Source organism: Ambystoma mexicanum, chromosome 3q (assembly GCF_040938575.1).
Source record: "Ambystoma mexicanum isolate Mex_15411 chromosome 3q, UKY_AmexF1_1, whole genome shotgun sequence".
Lineage (NCBI taxonomy): Eukaryota > Metazoa > Chordata > Amphibia > Caudata > Ambystomatidae > Ambystoma > Ambystoma mexicanum.
In genome coordinates, this window is record NC_090926.1 from 132,351,925 (window position 1) to 132,375,054 (window position 23,130).

General features: G+C 55.2%; 1 non-coding gene across 1 annotated transcript; it reads left to right on the forward strand.

Moving 5' to 3' along the window:
- Positions 1 to 3,836: 3,836 nt before the first annotated feature.
- On the forward strand, positions 3,837 to 3,987 carry LOC138448127 (5.8S ribosomal RNA). The gene has a single exon (XR_011259987.1). It is a non-coding gene; the product is annotated as a 5.8S ribosomal RNA (ribosomal RNA).
- The last annotated feature ends 19,143 nt before the right edge of the window (positions 3,988 to 23,130 follow it).

Sequence of the window (23,130 nt, forward strand, 5' to 3'; positions counted from 1 at the left end):
AGGTTTGGGTTGGTAGGGTAGGATGGGGCATATTGGTGTGGCTCTGGAGGGAGTTGGTGGGGGCACATTCGTGTGGGTTTGATGGGGGGGATGGGGCACATTGGTGTGGGTCTGGGGGGAGGGATGGGGCACATGGGCGGGTTTCAGAACGGAGAGATGGGCCACAGTAGGTCTGGATGTGGCATGAGTCATCTAGGTGAGGGTTGGGAGGGTGCGATGGGGCATCTTGGTGTGGCTCTGGAGGGAGGGGGTGGGGCACATTGGTGTGGGTTTGATGGGAGGGATGGGGCACATTGGTGTGGGTTTAGGGGGAGGGATGTGGCACATGGGTGTGTTTCTGGAGGGAGAGATGGGGCACAGTGGGTCTGGAGGGCGGCATGGGTGATCTAGGTGTGGGTTGGGAGGGTGGGATGGGGCATCTTGGTGTGGCTCTGGAGGGAGGGTGTGGGACCACATTGGTGTGGGTCTAGGGGAGGGATGGGGCACATGGGTGTGTTGCCGGAGGGAAAGATGGGGCACAGTGGATCTGGAGGGTGGCATGGGTCATCTAGGTGTGGGTTGGGAGGGTGGGATGGGGCATCTTGGTGTGGCTCTGGAGGGAGGGGGTGGGACCACATTGGTGTGGGTCTAGGGGAGGAATGGGGCACATGGGTGTGTTTCCGGAGGGAGAGATGGGGCACAGTGGGTCTGGAGGGTGGCATGGGTCACCTAGGTGTGGGGTGGGACGGGGCATCTTGGTGTGGCTTTGGAGGGAGGTGATGGGGGCACATTGTGGGACTGGGGGAGGGATGGTTCATCTAGATGGGGGTCTGGAGGGCGGGTTGGGGGCATCTTGCTGTATGGATGGAGGGATGGTGGCATCTTGGTGGGTTCTCCAATGCATAGGGGCACATTGGTGTTGGTCAGGGGGCACATTGGTGCGGTTTGATATGCAGGTGTGGGTTTGATGGGAGGGGTGAGGCACATTGGTGTGGGTCTTGGGGGAGGGATGTGGCACATGGGTGTGTTTCCAGAGGGAGAAATGGGGCACAGTGGGTCTGGAGGGTGGTATGGGTCATCTAGGTGTGGGTTGGGAAGTGGGACGGGCATCTTGGTGTGGCTCTGGAGGGAGGTGGTGGGGCCCATTGGTGTGGCTCTGGAGGGAGGTGGTGGGGGCACATTGGTGTGTTTCTGGAAGGAGGTGGTGGGGCACATTGGTATGGCTCTGGAGGGAGGTGGATGGGGCCCATGGGCGTTTTTCTGGAGGGAGAGATGGGGCACAGTGGGTATGGAGGGTGGCATGGGTCATCTAGGTGTGGGTTGGGACGTTGGATGGGGCATCTTGGTGTGGCTCTGGAGGGAGGTGGTGGGGGCACATTGGTGTGGATCTGGGTGGAGGTATGGTGCACATGGGTGTGTTTCTGGAGGGAGAGATGGGGCACCGTGTGTCTGGAGGGTGGCATGGGTCATCTAGGTGTGGGTTGGGAAGTGGGACAGGGCATTTTGGTGTGGCTCTGGAGGGAGGTGGTGGGGCACATTGGTGTGGATCTTGGCGGAGGGATGGTGCACATGGGTGTGTTTCTGGAGGGAGAGATGGGGCACAGTGGGTCTGGTGGGTAGCATGGGTCATCTAGGTGTGGGTTAGGAAGTTGGACAGGATTTCCTGGTGTGGCTCTGGAGGGAGGTGGTGGGGCACATTTGGTGTGGCTCTGAAGGGAGGTGGATGGGGCACATGGGCGTGTTTCTGGAGGGAGAGATGTGGCACAGTGGGTCTGGAGGGTAGCATAGGTCATTTAGGTGTGGGTTGGGAAGTTGGACGGGCATCTTGTTGTGGCTCTGGATGGAGGTGGTGGGGGTACATTGGTGTGGATTTGGGTGGGGGGATGGTGCACATGGGTGTGTTTCTGGAGGGAGAGACGGGGCACAGTGGTTCTGGAGGGTGGCATGGGTCATCTAGGTGTGGGTTGGGAAGTTGGACTGGGCATCTTGGTGTGGCTCTGTAGGGAGGTGTTGGGGGCACATTGGTGTGGGTGTGATGGGAGGGATGGGGACATTGGTCTGGGGAGGGATGACCGCATATTGGTGTGGGTCTGGAAGGAGGGGACGGGGCACATTGGTGTGGGTCTGGGCGGATGGGGCATACTAGGATGGGTGGTTTTAGAGGGGGTTGGCTGGGGCTATCTGTATGTGATTCAGGATCGGCACATGGGCATCTGATGCAAGGGGCATCTTGCTATGTGGAGGGAGGATGGTGCATTATGGTATTGGTCTAGAGGGAGGGATGGGGCATCTTGGTGTGGTTCTGAGAGGAAGGGATGGTGCACATGGGTAGGGAAGGATGGGGACATTGCTTTGGGTATGAAGGGAGGCATAGGACACATTGGTGTGCATCTGGAGGGAGGGATGGGGCACATTGGTGTTGGTCTGGAGGGAAGGATTGGGGCTTATTGGTCGGAGGACGGATAGGGGCATCTTTCTGTGTGGAGGGAGCATGGGCCATCATGGTATGGGTCTTGAGGAAGGGATTGTGCATCGTGGAGGCTGGATCGGTGGGGGCATTGTTGATCTGGAATGGGCATATGATGGGAGCATGTCAGGGAATGGTGGAGCATGTGGGTCAGGGCTGGAGCGCTCTGGTGGGAAGGAAGGGGGCATCTGGGTGTGAATGGAGGGATGGGGTATGTTTATCGGGAGAGAAGGATGTTGGTTTATTGGAGTGGTGGGAGCATGTGTGTGTCGAAGGGATGGGGTAATCGGGTGTGGGTATAGAGAGAGGGCGAATGGCGCCATCTGAGTGTGGAGGTAGAGATGAAGCATATGGGTGTGGCTCTGAGGGGTGGAGCATCTTGGTGTAGATATGGAGGGATGGATGTTGGTGTCTTTGTTTGGGTTCGGATGGAGGGATGGTGGCATGTAGGTCAGGAGGGAGGTGGCATTTGAATCTGGAACGTGTTTGGAAGGAGAAATGGGGCATTTGAGTGTGAATGGTTTCTGCTTGTGGGTGGGGGCACAAAGGATCATTAACAGCGGAGCAGCGGGAGGGAGAGCCGTGGGCCCGACCTTGTTTGCATCCCAGACGTGCACACCCACAGCCCGGGGCACCTCTCGCAGAGCGGTCCGGTGTGCGTGGTCAACCAGCCCCCTCTCCTCACTGAGCCCGCATCTGCGCTGGCCGGGGGCACACACTCCTCTCTCTGACCTGCCAGCGGCTGGGCATTGGTGGGCACACCCCGGTCACCAGGGAAGCCCTGACTGGGGGCAGCCGGGAGCCGAGGGAAACCTGACAGCTCTCTAGGGGTGCCTCCCCAGGCAGAGAGGCACCCGGGCAAGGCAGGCATGAGCCATGGTGCAGCTGGCTCACTTGACGGTGGGCGCCAAGGTTCCAGCCGCCCACATCTGTGTGTGAGCAATGGCCAAGCCCGCTGGCACAGTGGGTGACCTTCCCTCTTGCCCAGGTACCTGGAGCTGGGTCCTATGCGGCCGGGCTGGGGTTTGAAGACTCTAGTGGTCCCACCCGACCCCCTGTCTGTGCTGTCTCTGGCCTGCCTCGTTGTCCATCTCCCAGCCCCCCCTCCCAAAAGGGAAGCGGAAGGGGTCAGGGAAGGATGAGTGGACCGGGCCGTGTGGGCAGGTGGCGGAGCGGCCTACCTCCATCCCCCTGGGAAGCACTGTGCTGCTGCAGCTGGCGGTCAGGCTGAGCACCTGGATTATTATTATTATTTTCTTTTGAAACCACAATGGTTTCGGCCGAGCTAGACAAGGAGCTGGGCTGTCCTGCCACAGCCAGCGCTGCCTCCCCCAACCTCTCCTGAACCGGCAGGGTCAGGCCGACGTCTAGGACAAAAAAAGGTGCCTGTGGCTCTTGGCGGTGGATCACTCGACTTGTGCATCGATGAAGAACGCAGCTAGCTGCGAGAATTAGTGTGAATTGCAGGACACATTGATCAACACTTCGAACGCACCATGTGGCCCTGGGTTTTTCCCGGGACTATGCCTGTCTGAGGGTCGCTTGTACATCAGTCGCCCCGTGGTTCACTCCCAGGGGCGTGGCTGGGGCTGTCGCAGGGACCCCATTCCCTTCATCCCCCTAAGGTCAGACCCCGATCAGCACCGTCGCTGGATCCTTGGATCTGGCGTGCAAGCTCATTGCCGACGCGTCCTGGTATCCCCAGTTTCCCCACCTCATGCTGGTTTCGGGAGGGCCGGGTGGCGACGCGCCCCGGATGTGGTGGCGGCAGCAGGCTTTAAAAAAGCCTGGCGCACCTTCACCCTACCCCGGGGCACCTGGCCATGCTGTGCGTGGCTGTCTTTGGTGTCCCACGGCTGCGGGCGCAGGATGACCATGGAGCACGGACCTTGTGACCATGTGGGCTTCGGTCACAGATTGGGACAGAATACACTCGCCTGCGCCAAGGGCTGGGGCAACCCCCCATACGGGCCCGAGGCCAGCTGCCCTGAGCTTTGTGCTCCCCGACCACGGCCTCAGATCAGACATGGTGACCTGCTGAATTTAAGCATATTACTAAGCAGAGGAAAAGGAACTAACCAAGATTCCCTCAGTAACGGCCAGTGAAAAGGGAAGAGCCCAGCGCCGAATCCCCATTCAGCAGCAGGCGTGGGAAATGTGGCGTACAGAAGACCGACTCCCCGGCATCGCTCAGGGGGCTCAAGTCCTTCTGATTGAGTCTCCCCACGCGGATGGTGTTAGGCCGATAGCGGTCTCTTGCACACCGGGATCAGGTCTTCTTGGAGTCAGGTTGCTTGGGAATGCAGCCCAAAGCATGTGGTAAACTCTGCCTAAGGCTAAATACGGGCGCAAGACTGGTGACCAACAAGTACCGCAAGGGAAAGTTGAAGAGAGTTCAAGAGGGTGTGAAACGGTTGAGCGGTAAACTGGTGGGGTCTGTGCAGTCCACCCACAGGATTCAACATGGCAGGCAGGTTGGTCACCTGGAACGGTGGAGGCCCTTGCGGGTCTGCGGCCCGGGCACATCCAGCCCCAGCAGGGTGCATTTGGGAAGGCAGGTGGCTCTCTGCTCTAGCAGAGAGTGCTACAGCCCCCTGACAGCAGTTTTGCTGTGTCCACGGGGCTGAGGGAGATAGACCACCACCGGGCCCTTATCCGGCAACTGTCCTGGCCCTTCTTTGGGGTTGCTAGAGTGGCCATGGGAGACGGGGCTCCCGATGTGACTGTGGTGGACTGCCCTCAATACACCCCAACCACATCGTGCTGCCAGGCGGGGAGGCCCACAAAGGGCGCCAGGGGTCGGTTAACCACCCGACCTGTCTGGAAACACTGACTAACAATATAACGCCTGCCCGAGTCAGAGGGATGAATGAAACCCTGTGATGTAATGATGTTGAGGGCCGGTGCCGGCGATTGCAGTGGCATCCTGTCGCGGTGGGCTCTCCACCGACCCGTCTTCCCCGCTCTGTCAGAGATGATGCATAGGCGTGTGTGATAGGACCCGAAAGATGGTGAACTCGGCCTGGTGGAGGTCCGTAGTGGTCCTGATGTGTAAATCGGTCATCCGACCTGGGTATAGTGGCAAAAGACTAATCGAATGATATAGTAGCTGGTTCTCTCCGTAGTTTCACTCAAGGTAGCCGGCGCACGGAAATCCCAGTTTTATCTAGCAAAGTGAATGATTAGAGGTCTTGGGGCCAAAATTATCTCAACCTGCTCTCAAACTTTAAATGGGTATGAAGCCCGGCTTGCTGGCGTGGAGCCGGGTATTGTATGAAAGTGCTCAGTGGGCAACTTTTGGTAAGCAGAACAGGCGCTGCGGGATGAACCGCACCCGGGGTTAAGGCACATGATGCAGATGCTCATAAGTCCCCAGTAACGGTGTTGGTTGATATAGACAGCATGATGGTGGCCATGGTAGTCGGAATCCGCTCAACTAGCCCTGAAAATGGATGGCCCTGGAGCATCAGGCCCATACCAGGCCGGCGTTGAGAGCCGCGGGGGCTAAGTCAGGCAAGTAGGAGGGCTGCTGCAGTATGCACAGAAGCCCGGGGCGAGGGCCCGGGTGGAGCCGCCGCAGGTGCAGATGTTGGTTGTAGTAACAAATATTAAAACGAGAACTTTGAAGAATAAAGTGGAGAACGGTTCCATGTGAACAGAAGTTGAACATGGGTCAGTCAGTCCTAAGAGATGGGCGAGCGCCGTTCGGCTGAGGGCCTCCATTGGAAGTCGGGTTCAGATCCCCAAATCCAGAGTGGCAGGGCCTTGCGGCGTCCAGTGCGGTAATGCAAATGATCTCAGAGAAGCCGGCGGGAGCCGCACAGAGTTTTTTTTGTTTTTTGTTTTTTTTAAACAATTTTTATTTTATACAACACACAATTCTTGGGACTTCCACCATCAGATTCAGCGTCGGAGTGTTACAATCAGCATTGTCCAGTCCCATTCCCTCCCTCCCCCCTAACTTGAGCAAATATGTCCATTTCATCATCCTGTGATTTTTCAGGTGGGTTTATCGTCGTCTCTTTATCCGTTTTATCATCGCTCTGATCAGACTGGGGGGGCACTCATGGTAGCCACCAGCTGCCTCCATTCAATTAGGGGTCCTACCTCCTCCTCCCCTCCCCTACAAACCGTGTCCCACCAAACAGCCGTTTCTGCCTCTGCCCATTTTAAGAGGTCAGCCCACCACAACTCTATCCTCGGCCTCTGGGCTGCCTTCCAGCACATTGCTATCCTTCGTTTGGCCAGGACATATGCTAGATCTTTCATTTTGCTTATGTGCTTTAAGTTACGTGGCCTAGGGAATCCCCCCAGCATGCATGCCGAGGCCGACTCCACCTCCAGTGTAATACCGTTTCCTGCTAAGCATGCCTTCACTTCTTGCCAAAACCGCCCCACCTCAGGGCAGGTCCAAAACATGTGGAGTAGCCCAGCCTCCTCCACCCCACACGTAGGGCATTTCTGAGTCGTATGGCCACCAAACCTAGCGATCTTACTGGGGGTGAGCTATGCTCTATGTGTGACATATAGTTGGATCTGCTGGAGCCTTGCGTTCCGGGACACTTTTTTATATCTTTGGGCTCTTTTCCAGAGCCCATCCGATATGGGCTCTCCCACCTCATCCTCCCAAAGTTGTCTGTTGGGTCAAGTCCTTCCCCACCTTGGACCCCAACAGCTCGTATATGCGGGAAATCTCATGCCCACCCTCTGAAATATCATATATAGCCTCCATGGTGGCATCCGGTTGTCCGGTGAGCACCTCTGTTGGCCACGTCGCTCGTACTCTCTTGACAATTCTGGTGTAAGTTATGTACTGCCCTTTATGCACCCCAGTATCTTCGATCAGGTTCGGGAACTCTAATGCCTCCCCTTCCAGCCATATGTCTCCCAGGGTGGCCAGGCCCACTGGTTCCCAGTACTTGCGGACCCCTTGTATCAGCTGGGGATCCTCTCCACATAGTGCTGCAAGCGGCACCTGCATAGAGTACGGAACCGGGTGTCCCGCAATCTGCCACGTTCTGTTCCATATCTCCCATCCCAGTACCAGCAGCCCCGCCATCCCACGGGCCCTCGACTTGGACAGCCACACCACTTCTTTGTGAAAGAAGGGGAGCAGTTCCCTGCACAGCAGCCTGGTTTCTGCCGTCTTCTCGCCAGACAGCCAACTTGCTACATACTGCAGCGGCCCTGCCAGATAGTATAGCTCAGAATTTGGCAGGTTGATCCCTCCCCTATCACACGAGTTCTGTAGTTTCCAGAGGGCCACCCTTTTCCTGGAGTTGCCCCAGATGAAGCTCCTACACATGCTATGGAGGCTAGCGAAAAAGCGCCTCAGGATCCCATGCGGGATGTTAACAAAGAAATGCAACAGTCTAGGCAAAACTACCATTTTTAGCAGAGCAGCCCTCCCCACCATAGCCAGGGGTAACCTGGACCAGAATCTCATGCTGTTCTTAATTCCTTCTACTGCTTTAACCGTGTTGCGTGCATGTTCTTCTGCTATATGGTATATCGGAACGACTTTGTGTGCCAGGGTAATCGGCAACACTGGCAGACTCCTGGGCAAGACAAGCTTGTATCTCCCCAGAGGGAACACGCTAGACTTTTTGGGGTTAACCGCTATGCCAGAGAGAACGGCAAATCGCTCCATCATGTCTAGAATATATTGCATGTTCTCTTCTGGGTAGCGTAAATATAACAGTATGTCGTCCGCATATAAAGAAACAAGGTGCATGCCATCCGCAGTGTGAATACCTATCTCCTCGTATTGCTGTCTCAGGCAGGTGGCCAATGGCTCCAGTGCCCATATGTATAACATGGGCGACCACGGGCAGCCCTGTCTAGTGCCTCTGCTTAGTTACCATTTGTCCGAAATGATAGCACCCGTTTTGACCCTGGCGATCGGGGAGCTGTATAACATTGTCACCCACCTGAGGTACCCCGGTCCCATTCCATAGCCCTTAAAGGTCGCGTTCAACTAGGGCCTTTTCACTGGCTCGAAGGCCTTGACCACGTCTAGTGAAACTATTGCCAGTTCACCTGGGTCATTTTTTGTCTGGTCAAGGATGTGATGCAGTCTTCTGAGATTATCAGTTATGTTCCTGCCCGGGACATAGCCCGTTTGGTCGGTGTGTATCAGTTTACGAATGACAGCCTTAAGCCTATTTGCCAGTATAGCAGTGAGGATTTTACTACCCTGATTGAGCATCGATAAGGGCCTGTACGACCCACAATCAGTGATAGGCTTGCCCGGCTTCAGAAGCGGGATACTCACCACCTCTCACAGGGTCTCTGGTAGCCTGTCTTGCTCATTCGACTGGTTAAGCATGGCGAGCAGCGGGGGAAGCAACTCTTGTTCATAGGTTTTATAAAATTCACTTGGAAGCCCATCGGACCCGGGGGCCTTACAGGTGGGCAAGTAGCGAACCACTAGTTCGAGTTCTTCCATCGTAATAGGGGCATCTACGTCTGCGCGTTCTGCCTCATCTAAGGTGGGTAGGCCCATGTCCTCCAATCTTACCCGAATTTCGTGGTCTCTAGGGCCACCTGGGTCCTCATAAAGATGTTTATAGAATCTCAGGAACTCCTCATTCACCCCCTCCTGGGTATTCTGAGCCCACCCTCCCTTGCCTTTAATTTCCCTGATCACCGTTCGCGGCGTCTCACTCTTGTATAGCCAGGCCAGCAACCTGCCCAGCTTATCTCCCCCTGCGTGCTGTCTCTCCACGTATTTCTTATAGCTTAGTTTACATAACCTGTCCCAGCAGTCCCCACTGGCCTGTTGTAATTGCCTTATCCTGTCTCTGTCCTCATCAGCGGTGCCTTCCGTACGCATACTGCCCTCCAACTCCTCCTCAATTCCCTTCCACTCTGCTCTATGCCCCCCTGGTTACCCCTAGACTTCAAAATGGCAACCCCCCCGCAAAACCACCTTAAACGTCTCCCAAACAGTTCCCATAGAGCTTACACTACCAGTATTTATCTCGAAGTACTCAGTGATCGCCTCTCTTAAATCCTCCCTGAATCCCAGGTCCTGCAGAGCCTCGGCTCTGAGTTTCCAAGTGGGAATCCGTGCCCTGGGAGGTTGATGCCGCCACTCCAGGACCAGGGGGGAGTGGTCCAAAAGCACCCTAGCTTTGTATTCCGCACCTTCCATCTCTCCTGCCAACTCTGTGGAGGCGAACGCAGTCTAATCTTGTGTGAAGGGCGTGTGGTGCCGTATAGTGAGAGTATTGTCTATCCACTGGATGCAACTGCCTCCAGACATCCACTAGGTCGAAGTCCCTCGGGAGGGCCTGTAGCACCTTTGCTGCTGGGGTTGGTTTGTCTATCTTACTATCCGATCTGTCAACATTAGGGTTAAGTACACAGTTAAAATCACCTCCCCAAATAATCCCAACACCCAGCAGAGGGCCGAATCTACCGTACAGGGTCCTAAAGTAAGCCGCTGTGTCCTGGTTAGGGGCATATAAATTTACAATACACACTTCTCGGTTTTCCAATATACCCTTCACAACAGTCAATCTGCCATCTGGGTCACCCGTGACCTGAAGCAGCTGAAATGGCACCTGCGGCGCCACCCAGATGATAACTCCTCTAGCGTAGGCCGAGTATGTGGATCCCACCAGGCACCCCCTCCACTTCTTCTTAACCACCTCCAATTTCTCCCTAGTGAGGTGGGTCTCTTGCAATAATGCTATGTCGGTCCTCATCCTTTTCAGATACATCATCACCTTGTTACGTTTCAGATAGCTGTTGAGGCCCCTGACATTCCAGGTAACCACTGTAAGGCACCCTGGCGCCATCACCATGATATCACGCCTCTTAAGGGTCACATTTTGGCTCAATACCCTTTCCCTCCCATCAAACTTCCCTCCCATCAAACTTCCCTCCAACCCCCTTCCCAACTCCCCATTCCCCAACTTCAAACCACTGCACACCCCTCTCACCCTCCCACCTCCCCCTCTTCGTCTACCCCAACCCCAACAAGTGCCCAGCTCCATCCCTGGATCTCAGGCCCCCCTGCGTTTGGTTCTGCCCTAAAAGGCCCCAGCCCAGAACCCAACAGGGTGTCACCGAACTACCAGTGACCTAACTAAACTATTTGCTATGGGAGTGTGAGGTCCTGCTCCGTATAGCTCCTATATCTATATCAAGGTTTCCAGTGCCACCGTCTCATATTTATAAATGTAGCTCTGAGCACACTCCTCTGCCGGTATATGCAATGCTAAATTCACGTCCCATTGTCATGAGCTGCAGCACCTAGGGCGCTTTACCGACGCATGTTACTTATCTCCACCTTCTGCTTCCTGGATGTCCGGTTCCTGGGGACAGCTCTGCGCATCTAACCGTCCCATGGCATCCTCTGGGGTGTCAAAAAACAAGGTTCTGCTCTTGTAGAAAACCTTCAGTTTAGCTGGATAAAGCAGCATGTACCTATGGCCTGCATCCCGCAATCTTCTTTTCACGGACCCAAAGTTCATGCGGCTGCGCTGTACTTGCAAGGTATAATCCGGGTATGCCGTTATGTTCGCAGCACCTCTTTGTATCGTGCCGCCCTTCCGAAAGTGTTCAAAGATTTTATCCCGGTAGTTTAGGATCTTTGCTATCACCGGCCTGGGGGGGTGTGGGGCTTCCTCATCAGGGCCCTGTGTGCCCTCTCTACAGCGAACCCCTAGGGCAGGGCTCCCCCGGTTATCTCCTGTAATAGCATAGAATAGATGTATTCGTAGGGTTAGTTCCCTCAGCTCCTTCCGACAATGGGAATATTGTTCCTTCGGGTGCGTCCCTCCGCCTCTTCCGACCTGCTCTCCAGATTGCCCACACGTTGTACCAAGGCGTGAAGTTCAGATTTATGGGCAGCACAGGCTGCTGTGTTCGGGGCCACCTCTTTTTCCAGGTCCTCCGTGCGCTCAGCCAACAATCGTACGTCTTGCCGGAGAAGATTTACGTCCTCCTGCACCGCTCCAACTTTGAGCTCAAGTGCAGCTTTCAATTCACTGATTGCCAGGCCCACTTTGGTCTCCAAGGCCACTTTCAGGTCAGCAATCGCCGCAAGTACCTCCTGGTTGCCCATAATGTCTCGGCCCCCAGCTTTCTTCCTGGCCCCTTCTGCACCTGGTGGTGTTTTGGCAAAAACGTCCAGTGTGGGCTGCTTGCCTTTCTGTCTAATGAGTTTGTTGGACATCTTGCTGCGTCAGGGTAAAGTGAGTCGGCCCCAAAACGTGCTGTCCTCTTTTAGAACGTGCTAAGTTGCCCAAAATGTCTAGGCCCGGCATGATCGTTTCAGGGGTGTCCTCCAGCGACCTCCCCTATTTCTAGAATGGACTGTGTCCTCCCACGTACCCACGTGGGTTCATTCAGCCTTCACAGGACTAAGGACCCTGCCCCAGTCGATCTAGCTCCCCGGGCTGTCTGCCTGGCGCTGGTGTGGCTCTGCGGGCTCCGGTGGCCACTGTTGCTGGTCCCCACTTTCATGGGGCAACCCCGTACACCTTCATCTGCAGTTACCTCTTGCGGCCACCTCGGGCACGTTGTCTGCGTCGCTTTGTTCCCACTTCAGGTGGCTGCAAGTCTCTGTGTTTCTGTCTAAGCCTGTCTGTGCCCCTCGGGTGGCTGGATCAGCATTCCTAAATCAATCATAGGCATGTCTTGTTCTTCGTTGTGCTATTGTGTTTACTAGACTCCACAGTATGGTTTGGTGGAGTTTGTTGCAGGTTGGGTTGCCGATGTGTGCCTGCGCCTCTTCGTCTCACGGTGCGGCGCTGGGTTTATTGTTTCATGGGCATTTCAGCTTATCATCAGCGGTCTGTGAGCGGCAACGGTGCTCTTTTCTCTCCTCCCGTCACCTCGTTAAAGGAGACGGACGCTCCCAGCGTCGCCTCCCTCTGATCGATCCGCTTGGTGCACAGCGTACCGGGCAGCTCCCTGCATCTATATACACGCGCGCATTGGCGCCATTTTGAATGCACTATCCAAGCTCCGCATCGTAGCCCATTCAAAGAATTGCTTGGCAACGTGATAGTTAGGTCAATATAAGTCAGTAGTGCTCTGGTCGCCACCGGTTCATTCTAGTTACTGGTTCCACATTCCACCATGCAATAGTTCCATGTTTGCAGGGTCAGCGCTCTGCATGACCCTGCCCTGTGCTGCAATTGCAAGATCAACTCCCTTGTCCCCGGTGGATGTATGAAGTTATACACATTGCAAAGGGTAATATGATTAAGCTGGCATCTGTTTTGCTAGGAGCTGCTATCACATCTAATCAGGGTCCCCCTGTGTGCCTCCGTCAGGTCTCAGGCAACCCTTAGGCTGTGCTCGGCTTTATTATCAGTGAAACTTGATTGCATCCGTTTCAGGGTCTTCCTGTGTGGCACTCCGTATACTAAGCTGGCCCTGTACATCCGTGTTATTGCGTTACCTTCGGTCCGGATGGCCGCAACACGGAGCCTGCAGCCATGGACACCATGCACGACCCGAAAGGCTGCCCCGTCAAAGGCCTGTCTAATGGCCAAGTCTCCACTGCGGCTGCAAGCGAAACCGCCCATAATGCTTGGACGGCTCACATGCCGTCACTTCGCTACAGCTGCTTGTGGGCACGCCGGTGCCTCGTATGTGTTGCGCATACACTGCCGAGTATTGCAGTGTATATTGTACTGTCACTTATTCATGGGTGAGCAGCCTTGTAGTCTATCACGCATACACGCGGACTGCTTGGGGTTCCAGTCCTGTTTCGTCGCGCACCGGGCATGCGCTTTTCAATCACGGCACTGTTCTTTTGCCGTTTTACTCCGACGTCGGGCTTCTCCCCCGGGTCCCGCGCTGTGGTCACAGGGGGTCTTCACAGCTCTGCTCTACTCGCGGCCCCTTCTGGCAGACCCGATCTGAGCGCAGCTCTCTCTCCTACAACGGGCTGCTCGCGAGTCAGCTGTCCTCCACATCTCTTTGTTGTTGGCGGATCGCCATTTTAGATTCCTCACAAGCGCACCGCCACAAAATTCTTCCGGCTGATTTCGCTTGCATCATAGCGCCGATCCTCACCATCTCCAGCTCCAGTTGGGCAGTGTTAGTTCATGAACTCGGGCAAATGATGTATTCAGACCAGGATGGTTTCAATGTGTCACATTTTCTCAGATCATCAGGAGCCTCCTTGGAAACGCGTCCTCCTACATGGCTCTGTAGCCACGCCCCCAGCTGCACAGAGAGTTCTTTTCTTTGTGAGGGGCAGGGCACCCTGGAATGGGTTTGCCCCGAGAAAGGGGCCCGAGCTTTGCAAAGCGTCGCTGTTCTTGCAGCGTCCGGTGAGTTCCCGCTGGTCCTTAAAAATCTGGGTGAGATTTTGTAAATCTCGCGCCAGGCCGTACCCATATCCGCAGCATGTCTCCAAGGCGGACAACCTCTGGCATGTCAGAACAATGTAGGTACGGGAAGTCAGCCTCTAGATGCGAGCCGGTCCCTTCCTGGGGATCACCCCAGCTGCAGGGTTCGCCAATCTTGTTCTTCCTCTGGGGGTTCAGGGCCGGCATTCTGCCTCGGCCGACACCTAGCAGCTGACTTGGAACTGGTGCGGACCAGGGGAATCAGACTGTTTAATTAAAACAAAGCATTGCAAAGGCCTGTGGAGTGTGTTGACGCAATGTGATTTCTGCCAAGTGCTCTGAATGTCAAAGTGAAGAAATTCAATGAAGCGTGGGTAAACGGATGGGGTAACTATGACCTTTAAGGTAGCCACATGCCTCGTCATCTAATTAGTGATGTGCATGAGTGGATGAATGAGATTCCCACTGTCCCTATCTACTATCTAGCGAAACCACAGCCAAGGGAACAAGCTTGGCAGAATCGTCGGGGAAAGAAGACCCGGTTGAGTTTGCCTCTAGTCTGGCACTGTGAAGAGACATGAGGTAGGATAAGTGGGAGGCCCTCGGGCCGCTGGTGAAATACCACTACTCTTATTGTTTTTCCACTTACCCGGTGAGGCGGGGGGCGAGCCCCATGGGGCTCTCGCTTCTGGCTCCAAGCACCCGGCACCTGCCGGGCACGACCCGCTCCGGGGACAGTGGCAGGTGGGGAGTTTGACTGGGGTGGTACACCCTGTCAAAGGATAACGCAGGTTCAAGGAGGACAGAAACCTCCCGCGGAGCAGACGGGCAAAAGCTAGCTTGATCTCGATTTTTCAGTATGAATATAGACGGTGAAAGCAGGGCTTCACGATCCTGCTGACTTTTTGGGTTTCAAGCAGGAGGTATCAGAAAAGTTACCACAGGGATAACTGGCTTGTGGCGGCCAAGCCTTCATAGCGACGTCGCTTTTTGATCCTTCAATGACGACTCTTCCTATCATTGTGAAACAGATTTCACCAAGCATCGGATTGTTTACCCACTAATAGGGAACGTGAGGTGGATTTAGACCTTTGTGAGACAGGTTAGTTTTACCCTACTGATGATGTGTTGTTGCAATAGTAATCCTGTTCAGTACGAGAGGAACCGCAGGTTCAGGCATTTGGTGTGCATGCTTGGCTGAGGAGCCAATGGGGTGAAGCTACCATCTGTGGGATTATGACTGAACGCCTCTACGTCCAAAATCCCCCCTCCACCCCAGACTGTGATACTGCAGCGCTGTCGAGCATCAGTTAGCTTAGGACAGCCGGCCTTGGGGCCGGTGTGTAGAGCCGCTTGCCTCAGGACTTGAGTGTGGACAGAATGGGGGCCACCTCTCTCACCCATAGTGCACCGCATGTTTGTGGGAATCTGGTGCTAAATCATTCATCGACAACCTGATTCTGGTTCAGGGTTTCATAAGTAGCAGAGCAGCTACGTCGCTGCGATCTATTGGAAGTCATCCTCTGAGCCAAGCTTTTGTTGCAAGGCGGCTGCACTGCCAAGGTTCTCCATCCTTCCTCCTGGGGCATGCAGGGTGCACAGGAAAATACCACCCACCATAGGGGCGCACCTGCGGGGGTGTGCGGGCTGGGCGGGGAGCACTCTTCTCACCTTTCCTGGTCAGCCTGGCAGACCAGATGGCCTTGGGCCCGGGCCTTCGAGGTGGTGCCTTAAGCCCCCGAACAGGGCAGGGGAAGAGAGGGTGCAGCCACCCCAGGGCGCGGGGTTGTAGCTAAAGCCTGTGCCCCTGGAAAGTGGGGTTGGGGCAGGCCCGGCTGGCCACTGGACCACCTGGCCTGGTAGTAGGCCCAGATGACCCAAGTTGTGGCTGGTGGACCAGATGCCCGAGTTGCGGCTGACTCCTGCATTTGTCTCCGGTCGGGTTCCGTAAGCTTAATAGTCGGCGTGGAAGTGTCTCCCCGGCCCGAGAGCGCTGAGTTGGTGCCTTAAACCCAGGGCTGGGAAGAGAGGCAGCAGCTTAAGCACCCACCCCAGAGCACGCGGGGTGGTCCCTTAAGCCTGTGCCCCTGGGCGGTGGGGGCAGGTACGGCCGCTGGGCCATCTGGCCCGGGGAGTAGGCCCAGATGGCCCGAGTTGTGGTTGCCACGGCTGACTCCTGCATTTGTCTACGGTTGGCATGGAAGTGCCACCTTGCGGCCTTCAGGGCGGCCTTGGCGCAATTACCAGCTTTAGTTCAATGGCGTTCGTGGGTTGCTCCCAGTCCTCTGGCAAGTATCAACCAGTTGTGGTCAGGTCCAAGACGAGGTGCGTGTGTCAAGGGGCGCCCTGAGCGGGTCCCTTTCCTCCGCGTGGGGGTAAATGCTCTCGCAGTGGCCGGCCCTGAGTTCCACAGTGTTTGTGGGTTAGTCCTGGCGGGAAAGGCTCTAATGTTGGGGGAGCAGCTCAGGCCAGAGTTCCAGGGTGAAAGCCCCCGGACCCAGTGGTAGTCGCATCGCTCCCCACAGGGAAAAGCTCTAAAGGGGCCCTGCTAAAGCTCCGGGGTGGCTGGCGGTGGGGGTGTCCTGGCCTTGGGTGCCTGTCTGACGTCTGGGTTGACTGTCCCCAAGCCTGGTGGTGATTGTGGGGAGCCCTGTCCCTCTCTGGAGGGTAAAGCTCTAATGTGGCGGGCGAAGCTCTAAGGCGGCCCGGGCCAGAGCTCCACGGTGGCTGGGGCTGCTGCCCCCACTGGCCTTGGGTGCCAGCCTTGTGCGTGTGGGTGGAGTCCCCAAGCCTTGCGGTAGTTGCGGGGAGCCCTGGAAGGGGAAGCTCTAAATGGGCCCTGCTAAAGCTCCAGGATGGCTGGGGGGGGGGGGTGCTGGTCCCCCCAAGCACCCAGCCTTGGGTACCTGTCTCACATGTGGGGCGACTGTCCCTCCCCAGAGGGATAAGCTCCAGGGTGGATCAAAAACCTCTTATGTGGAGGGGGGGGAGAAAAACTCTAAGGTGGCCTTGCCAGAGCTCGAGGATGACGATTGGTGCTGGCCCATGCCTTTGGGCACCTTCCGGTGCCCTGTCCTTTGTCAGGTGGGGGGGCCAAAGGCCCTTCCCATCCAGGCCCATTGGAATGCTTTGACCTACCAGATGGCCGCTCTCCGGGCCCGGCCATCTGGTTATTGGCCAGAGGAATGTCTGCAGGGACCAGGCGGCTTGGCTGCTCTGGAAGTTCTGATGGGCGTCAGTTTAAAATGTTTCTCCAGTTGGGTCTCTAAGGAGCCCGAGGCTTTTGCCGAGAGGTCCCGCTCTGTCACTCTGGGTACACAGATGACGAAACTTAGTCTCCTTCCTCCGGATTACTATAGACTGGGTGAGAGGGACCTGTCTGCGCTCCTCTTGGTTCTCGTTGGCCAACCCGGGCTCTATGGTGAAAACCTGGGCCAGCCGGGGGGGCGTGCCCCACACAATGCCCCAGCAGAGACTGGCCTGCTGGGGGTGCTCTTCCGAGCACTCCATGGGATCGATTTGGTGCACTTGGTCTGTCTAGGGTTGGACTGCTTGGCCATCCTCGGCTGTTTCAAGCAATTTGCTTCCACCCGCCTTGGGACCGTGTCAAGGGTTTGCTTCCCTCGGGGAGGGCCCCCTCGTTTGGGCAGCTCTAGAGCGAAGGCTAAGCAGCCGGCAGCTCCCCAGTGGTCAGATCAGAAGGGGTTCCCCTCGCAAGCCACGACGCGGCCCCTCCTCTACCAAGCACGTTTCTCCAGCAGTTCGGAACACACGTTGGCTGCTGACCCCCTCTGTCGCCATACCAGTGGCAGCGTGCTGGCAAACCCCACTACCGGTTCAAGTTGTGCCAGGCCTCTCCCTCCCACCCACCCTGTGGCATGGCTGAGCAGGCCCGGCCGCCGGCGCCTGCGTGACCAACCTGTCCACCCGACACGCACACGTCTAGGGATGCTCTTTGGCGTTCGGGTCCTGCAGACAGCCCAAGAGGGTGCGCAGGTTGGCTCTGAGGCAGTCGCGCGGCTCCCCCCGTTGCCACCCTCCATCAGGTGCGGCTACCTCATTGATCCTGCCAGTAGCATATGCGTGTCTGAAAGATTAAGCCATGCACGTGTAAGTACAAACGACTGGTACAGTGAAACTGCAAATGGCTCATTAAATCAGTTATGGTTCCATTGATCGTGCCATCTGTTACTTGGTTAACTGGTAATTCTAGAGCTAATACATGCCGACGAGCGCGGACCTCCCGGGATGCATGCATTTATCAGACCAAGACCAATCCGGGCTCGCCTGGCCTCTTTGGTGACTCTAAATAACCTCAGGCCGATCGCACATCCATGTGACCGTGACGATGCATTCAGATCAACTTTTGATGGTACTTTGGTGACCACGGGCAATGGGGAATCGGGGTTTGATTCTGGAGAGGGAGCCTGAGAAACGGCTACCACATCAAGGAATGCAGCAGGCGCCGAAATTACCCAATCCCGACTCCGGGAGTTAGTGACGAAAAATAACAGTACAGGACTCTTTCGAGGCACTGTAATTGGAATGAGTACAATGTTTAAATCCTTTAACGAGTACCCATTGGAGGGCAAGTCTGGTGCCAGCAGCCACGATAACTCCAGCTCCAATAGCATATATTAAAGTTGCTGCAGTTAAAAAGCTTGTAGTTGGATTTTGGGATTGAGCTGGCGGTCCGCCGTGAGGCGAGCTACCACTGCCTGTCCCAGCCCCTGCCTGAGCGTCCTGGGGGTCTGAATCGTTTACTTTGAAAAAAGTACAGTGTTCAAAGCAGGCTGGTCACCTGAATACTTAAGCTACGAATAATGTAATAGGACACTGGTTCTATTTTGTTGTTTTTCGGAACTGGGGCCGTGATTAAGAGGGACGGCCGGGGGCATTCGTATTGTGCCGCTAGAGGTAACATTCTTGGACCAGCGCAAGACGAACCAAAGTGAAAGCATTAGCCAATAATGTTTTCATTAATCTACTGTTGTTTTTGGTTGTTGGTCTTCAGGTCTGCCACTCTGCCAAGGGAAGTGTCCATGTCTGTTAGCACGACTAGGAGGTCATCGGCAAAGGCCCTTGCCTTATGGTCTTCCCCACCGAATGTAATCTCTTTTATTCCCCTCTCCTGTCTAATTCTAGCTAGGAAGGGTTCGAGAAAGTCTGCGTACAGGAATGGTGACATGGGCAGCCCTGCTTAGTACCCCTAGTGATCCTTATTGCCTGGGAGACATGCCTATTGATAGCCAGCCTGATAAGTGGTGCTCCATAGTTGACTTTGACCAGGTGGACAAGTCCTGGGCCAAACCCCATAACCATCATCGTAGCAAACAAGAATGACCATTTCACTCGGCCAAATGCCTTCTCTGCATCTAGTGCTAACACTCCCTGCCCTCAGGACTGCCCTGTTTGACTTCTCTATCAGGTGGGATATTCGCCTAATGTTGACAAACGTTTGTCGCCCCTTGACAAAGCATGCTTGATCCGGGTGGATCAGGTCAGTGATTACTTTATCCATTCTAGATGTTAGAATTTTTTGTAAAGATTTTGGCATCAAGGTTTATTAGGGCAGTAGGGCTGTAGGCTACAGAGGGTTTGTTTCTTGTTTGGCTTAGGGGAGAGGATTACCTTGGCCTCCTCCATGGACTGGGAGATGCGGCCCGTATCGGAGAAGGAGTTGAACAGGGATGCCATTAACGGGACTAATGTGGTATGGAATGCTTTACAGAATGTGGCGGGGTACCCGTCCGGCCCTAGGGCTTTATTTGGTTGTAGCGATTGGATCGCTGCACGCACCTCGTCTTAGGTAATCGTCCATTCTAAAGCATCACGCTGGCTCTGTTCTAATCTTTTTAGCCAGCAAGATTTTAAGAAGGCCTTTTGGAGGTCACTCTCCGGTGCCTCCGCAGAGTAGAGGCTTGTATAGAACTCTCTGAACGCCTGAAGGATCTCTTCTGTACGTGTGGTTTCCTGTCCCTCCACCATCTGAATGTGGCGTATTGTACCTGCCGCCTCCTTCTGCTTAACCTACCTGGCTAAGAGCCGGCCTGTCTTGTTTGCTGGAGGTAATACTTCTGCCTCAAGAATCGGAGCGATTTTACTGCTTGTTTAGCTAGAAGGATATTGATTTGCCCTTTGATATGCCTATACTCCCTCCTGATCATTACCCCCCTATCTGTCTCCATTAACCCCGGTTCTAGGTCCACCTGGAGGGCCTTCTCCTGTTTGGCTCGAGATGCCTGCTTTGCTATGAGCACCCCCCGCATGGTTGCCTTAGAGGCGTCCCATACTACATGTTCCTGCACCTCCGGGGTCTTATTTTCCCCAAAGAAGTTGCGGATGGACTTGTGTATCTCGTCGCAAATTACTGCATCAGCAGATGTCAGGGGAACCGCCACTTCCAGAGCCCCCCCCCCTCCCACTGGATTTCTAGCTGCAGGGGAGTGTGGTCGGGCAGGGCTATGGTTTCCCTTTCTATGATCCGTACTTGGCAGAGCAGTGTCTCCGAAATCAATATGTAATCAATTCTTGAGAATGTTCGGTGCACATGTGAGTAGTATACCCCTTGGAGTCCCGTTTAAGTTCATGCCATGTATCTGCTAATGCTATTCTGTTATGCTAGCCTGTAGTTTACTAGATGGGCCTTCAGCTGTGGGTGTCCTGTCTGCGCTTCTGTCCGTGGATGGGAGCCACGCCAAGTTAAAATCCCGTCAGTATTAGCTGGCTCGTTGTTAACTGGTTTAGCTTCTCCAAAACCCCCTGCAAGTATTCTTCCTGCCCTGAGTTGGGGGCGTACACTGTGGCGATTGTGAGAGGCCACCCCCCATTGTAGCTGGACAAAGAGGAATCTACCTTCCTTGTCGACTTTTGTGCCTATTATTTCGATGTCAGGTAGGTGTCTAAATGCTATGAGGACCCCTCAAGCTTTGCTCTTGTCGTTGGCCTGCAGAACCTGGGGTTATCCTCAACTTCATTCTGTATCTGTCTTGCTTACGGATATCGGTCCCCTGGAGCGTCACAATGTCCGGCTTGGTATCCTGGAGGAGGTTCTCCAGTTTCTGTCTCTTTAGTCAGTGTGTTTAGTCCTCTAACATTGAGTTTTAGTACTTGGATCCCTACCCATACCCCGTTACGTTCTGAGAGTAACCATGTCGAAACGATCCCCCTCCGGCTGGACTTGGCTCAACTTCCCCAAGCCGTAACGTCGTCCTAGGTTGCTTGATCTCGTTCCCATCCCAGAGAATAACTGTGCGGGGAGAGCCATTCCTCTGCTCTCCCCTGTTTCCAAGATCCGTCACCCCCTAACCCCCCGTCTCCCGGAGCCGACCCTTAGGCTGACATTCCCTGTGTAACCCCACCGGGTCTTAACCCTTGTCTCGTGATTTCCCCCCTACCTGCTGCTGTTAAGTGGACAGCCTATTCAGCCTGGGGCTTCGGTTGCTATCCCCCCCGGCCCCTGCAATTGTTTGTGTCTCGGCTCTGACCTCTTTACTCTTCTTCACTCCCATGGCTTCTCTTGGTGGCTTTCATGTTCTGGCCTCCTATTAGTTCCTCCCCCTGCATCCCCTTCTTCTTCAATATTCAGGATCTTGGGTCCCTCATCCAAAGTAGTGATGTGGTGTTGGCACCCTTCCCACATGAAGACTATTCTAAAGGGGAATGTCCACCTGGATCTTATCTGGGCTTTGGTAAGGGCTTTGGTCACCGGGCCCATTTGCCTCCTCATTGATAGTATGGATTTGGCCAGGTCCTGGAAAAGTTCTGACGGCGCTGTTCACTTTTATCAGGGTTGCTTTCCTTGCCGCTTGGAGGATCCATTTGTTTCGGTCGTATCGCTGTAAAGCCATCGCCACTTCTCTTGGCCTGGCCCCGGGTTCTTCTCGCTGCGGACCTCTGAGAATTTCTCCCCCACCCATGCCCAGCAAATCTTTGAACACATGCTGCATTGTTTCCCTGAGGTCGGCATCGCTCACACTTTCTGGCAGCCCCTTCACCCTGATGTTGGACCTTTCCGAGCGGTTCTCCAAGTCCTTGGCTAGGAGCTCCAGGTTGTGTCGCTATCACCTGCAGCTTCGCTAATACATCTATCTTCCGGGTGTTTTAAGTGAGTTCTTGAATTGCGTTTCATTTGTATCAATTCAACTGTCGCCTTTGATTTCCTGCAGGGATTGTGCAAGTTCTGTGCGTATTAGGCTTAATTGTGTCTGAAGGGTAGCAGTCATTTGGTCACTGAATGCCTTAAAGCACTGTTGCAGCCCCTTGCTCGTGACCTCTTGCCCCTGTGGTAGCGTCGGGGGCTCCTCCAACTGCTGCCTCTCTGTCACCCATGGATCCTCTTCCTCCGGGGCTTCCCCCTCATTTCTACATAGCTTTTGGAGGGTCCCTTCTGTTTTCTTGAGATCTTGGTCCTTGAGGGGCCTTTTTTGGCCTCCTTGGCCTTGTTGCGCAACATTGCCTGCTGATGGCGAGTGCCTGCCTGCACCTTACTGTAGGGGGCTTCTTCCCAGGCCTCTGAGGTTCCTCTTGACCCCGGGGTATTGGCCATTTGTTCTGTAGGAAGGGGATGCTTTTCTCTCCCTCCTGTGCGCAGCGGGGGTCTAGCTCCCCTTTAGAGCCTGGGTTGGTTGCCCCCTGGGGGCTGTGGGGCTAATACGCTCAAAGGTGAAAGTGGTTATGGTCGCAGTGTCACACTGGCCTGGAGCCCAGGAGCTTCTTGAATTTCTTCCCGGGGGGCCCCCGTGCTCCCACCACTCCTGAGCCTCTAAGTATGCTCTTGAACCCATGGAGGTTCCTTCTCGGCTAATCTTGCATGGCAGGGTTAGTTTTCATAAGGGTGGGTGGTGGAGCGAAGCAGCGCTCTCCTGCAGAGTCAAATGCTGAGGGTTGGGGGCACGTGCCGTCCCCACCCCTCGCCCCGGGTTCCTTCCCTGGCCGTTAGCGGGGGGGATGCTGCAGGAGACTTAGTGCTGTCACCCTTCTATTACTGCAGTTTGCCTCTGATGTTGCTGAATGGTATGGGCATGGGCCTTTGCTGGGGTCCGGGTATGCTGCGGGTCTCCTGCCATAGGGGGGGTCTCCTTCCAAGTGTAGTTTATGGTGCGCTGGGGCAGATGCTTTCATAAGCCTCCATGTCCGTTGTTTGTGAGAGGAGCGTCTTGCGTGCGCCTGCTTCATGGCTGCCAACTCCCTTAATTATGCCTACTTACCCTGCGCCAGCTGGGGCGCATCACAGCTCATGGGGGCCCTGTGCCGCGTGGTTCGTGGAGGCCCTGTGCTGCGTGGAGCCAGGCTTGCTGTATGGGGCAGAGGCAGGCGCAGGATTTCAGGGGAATACTACTCGCTCCCTCTCATTTGTAGCTGGGT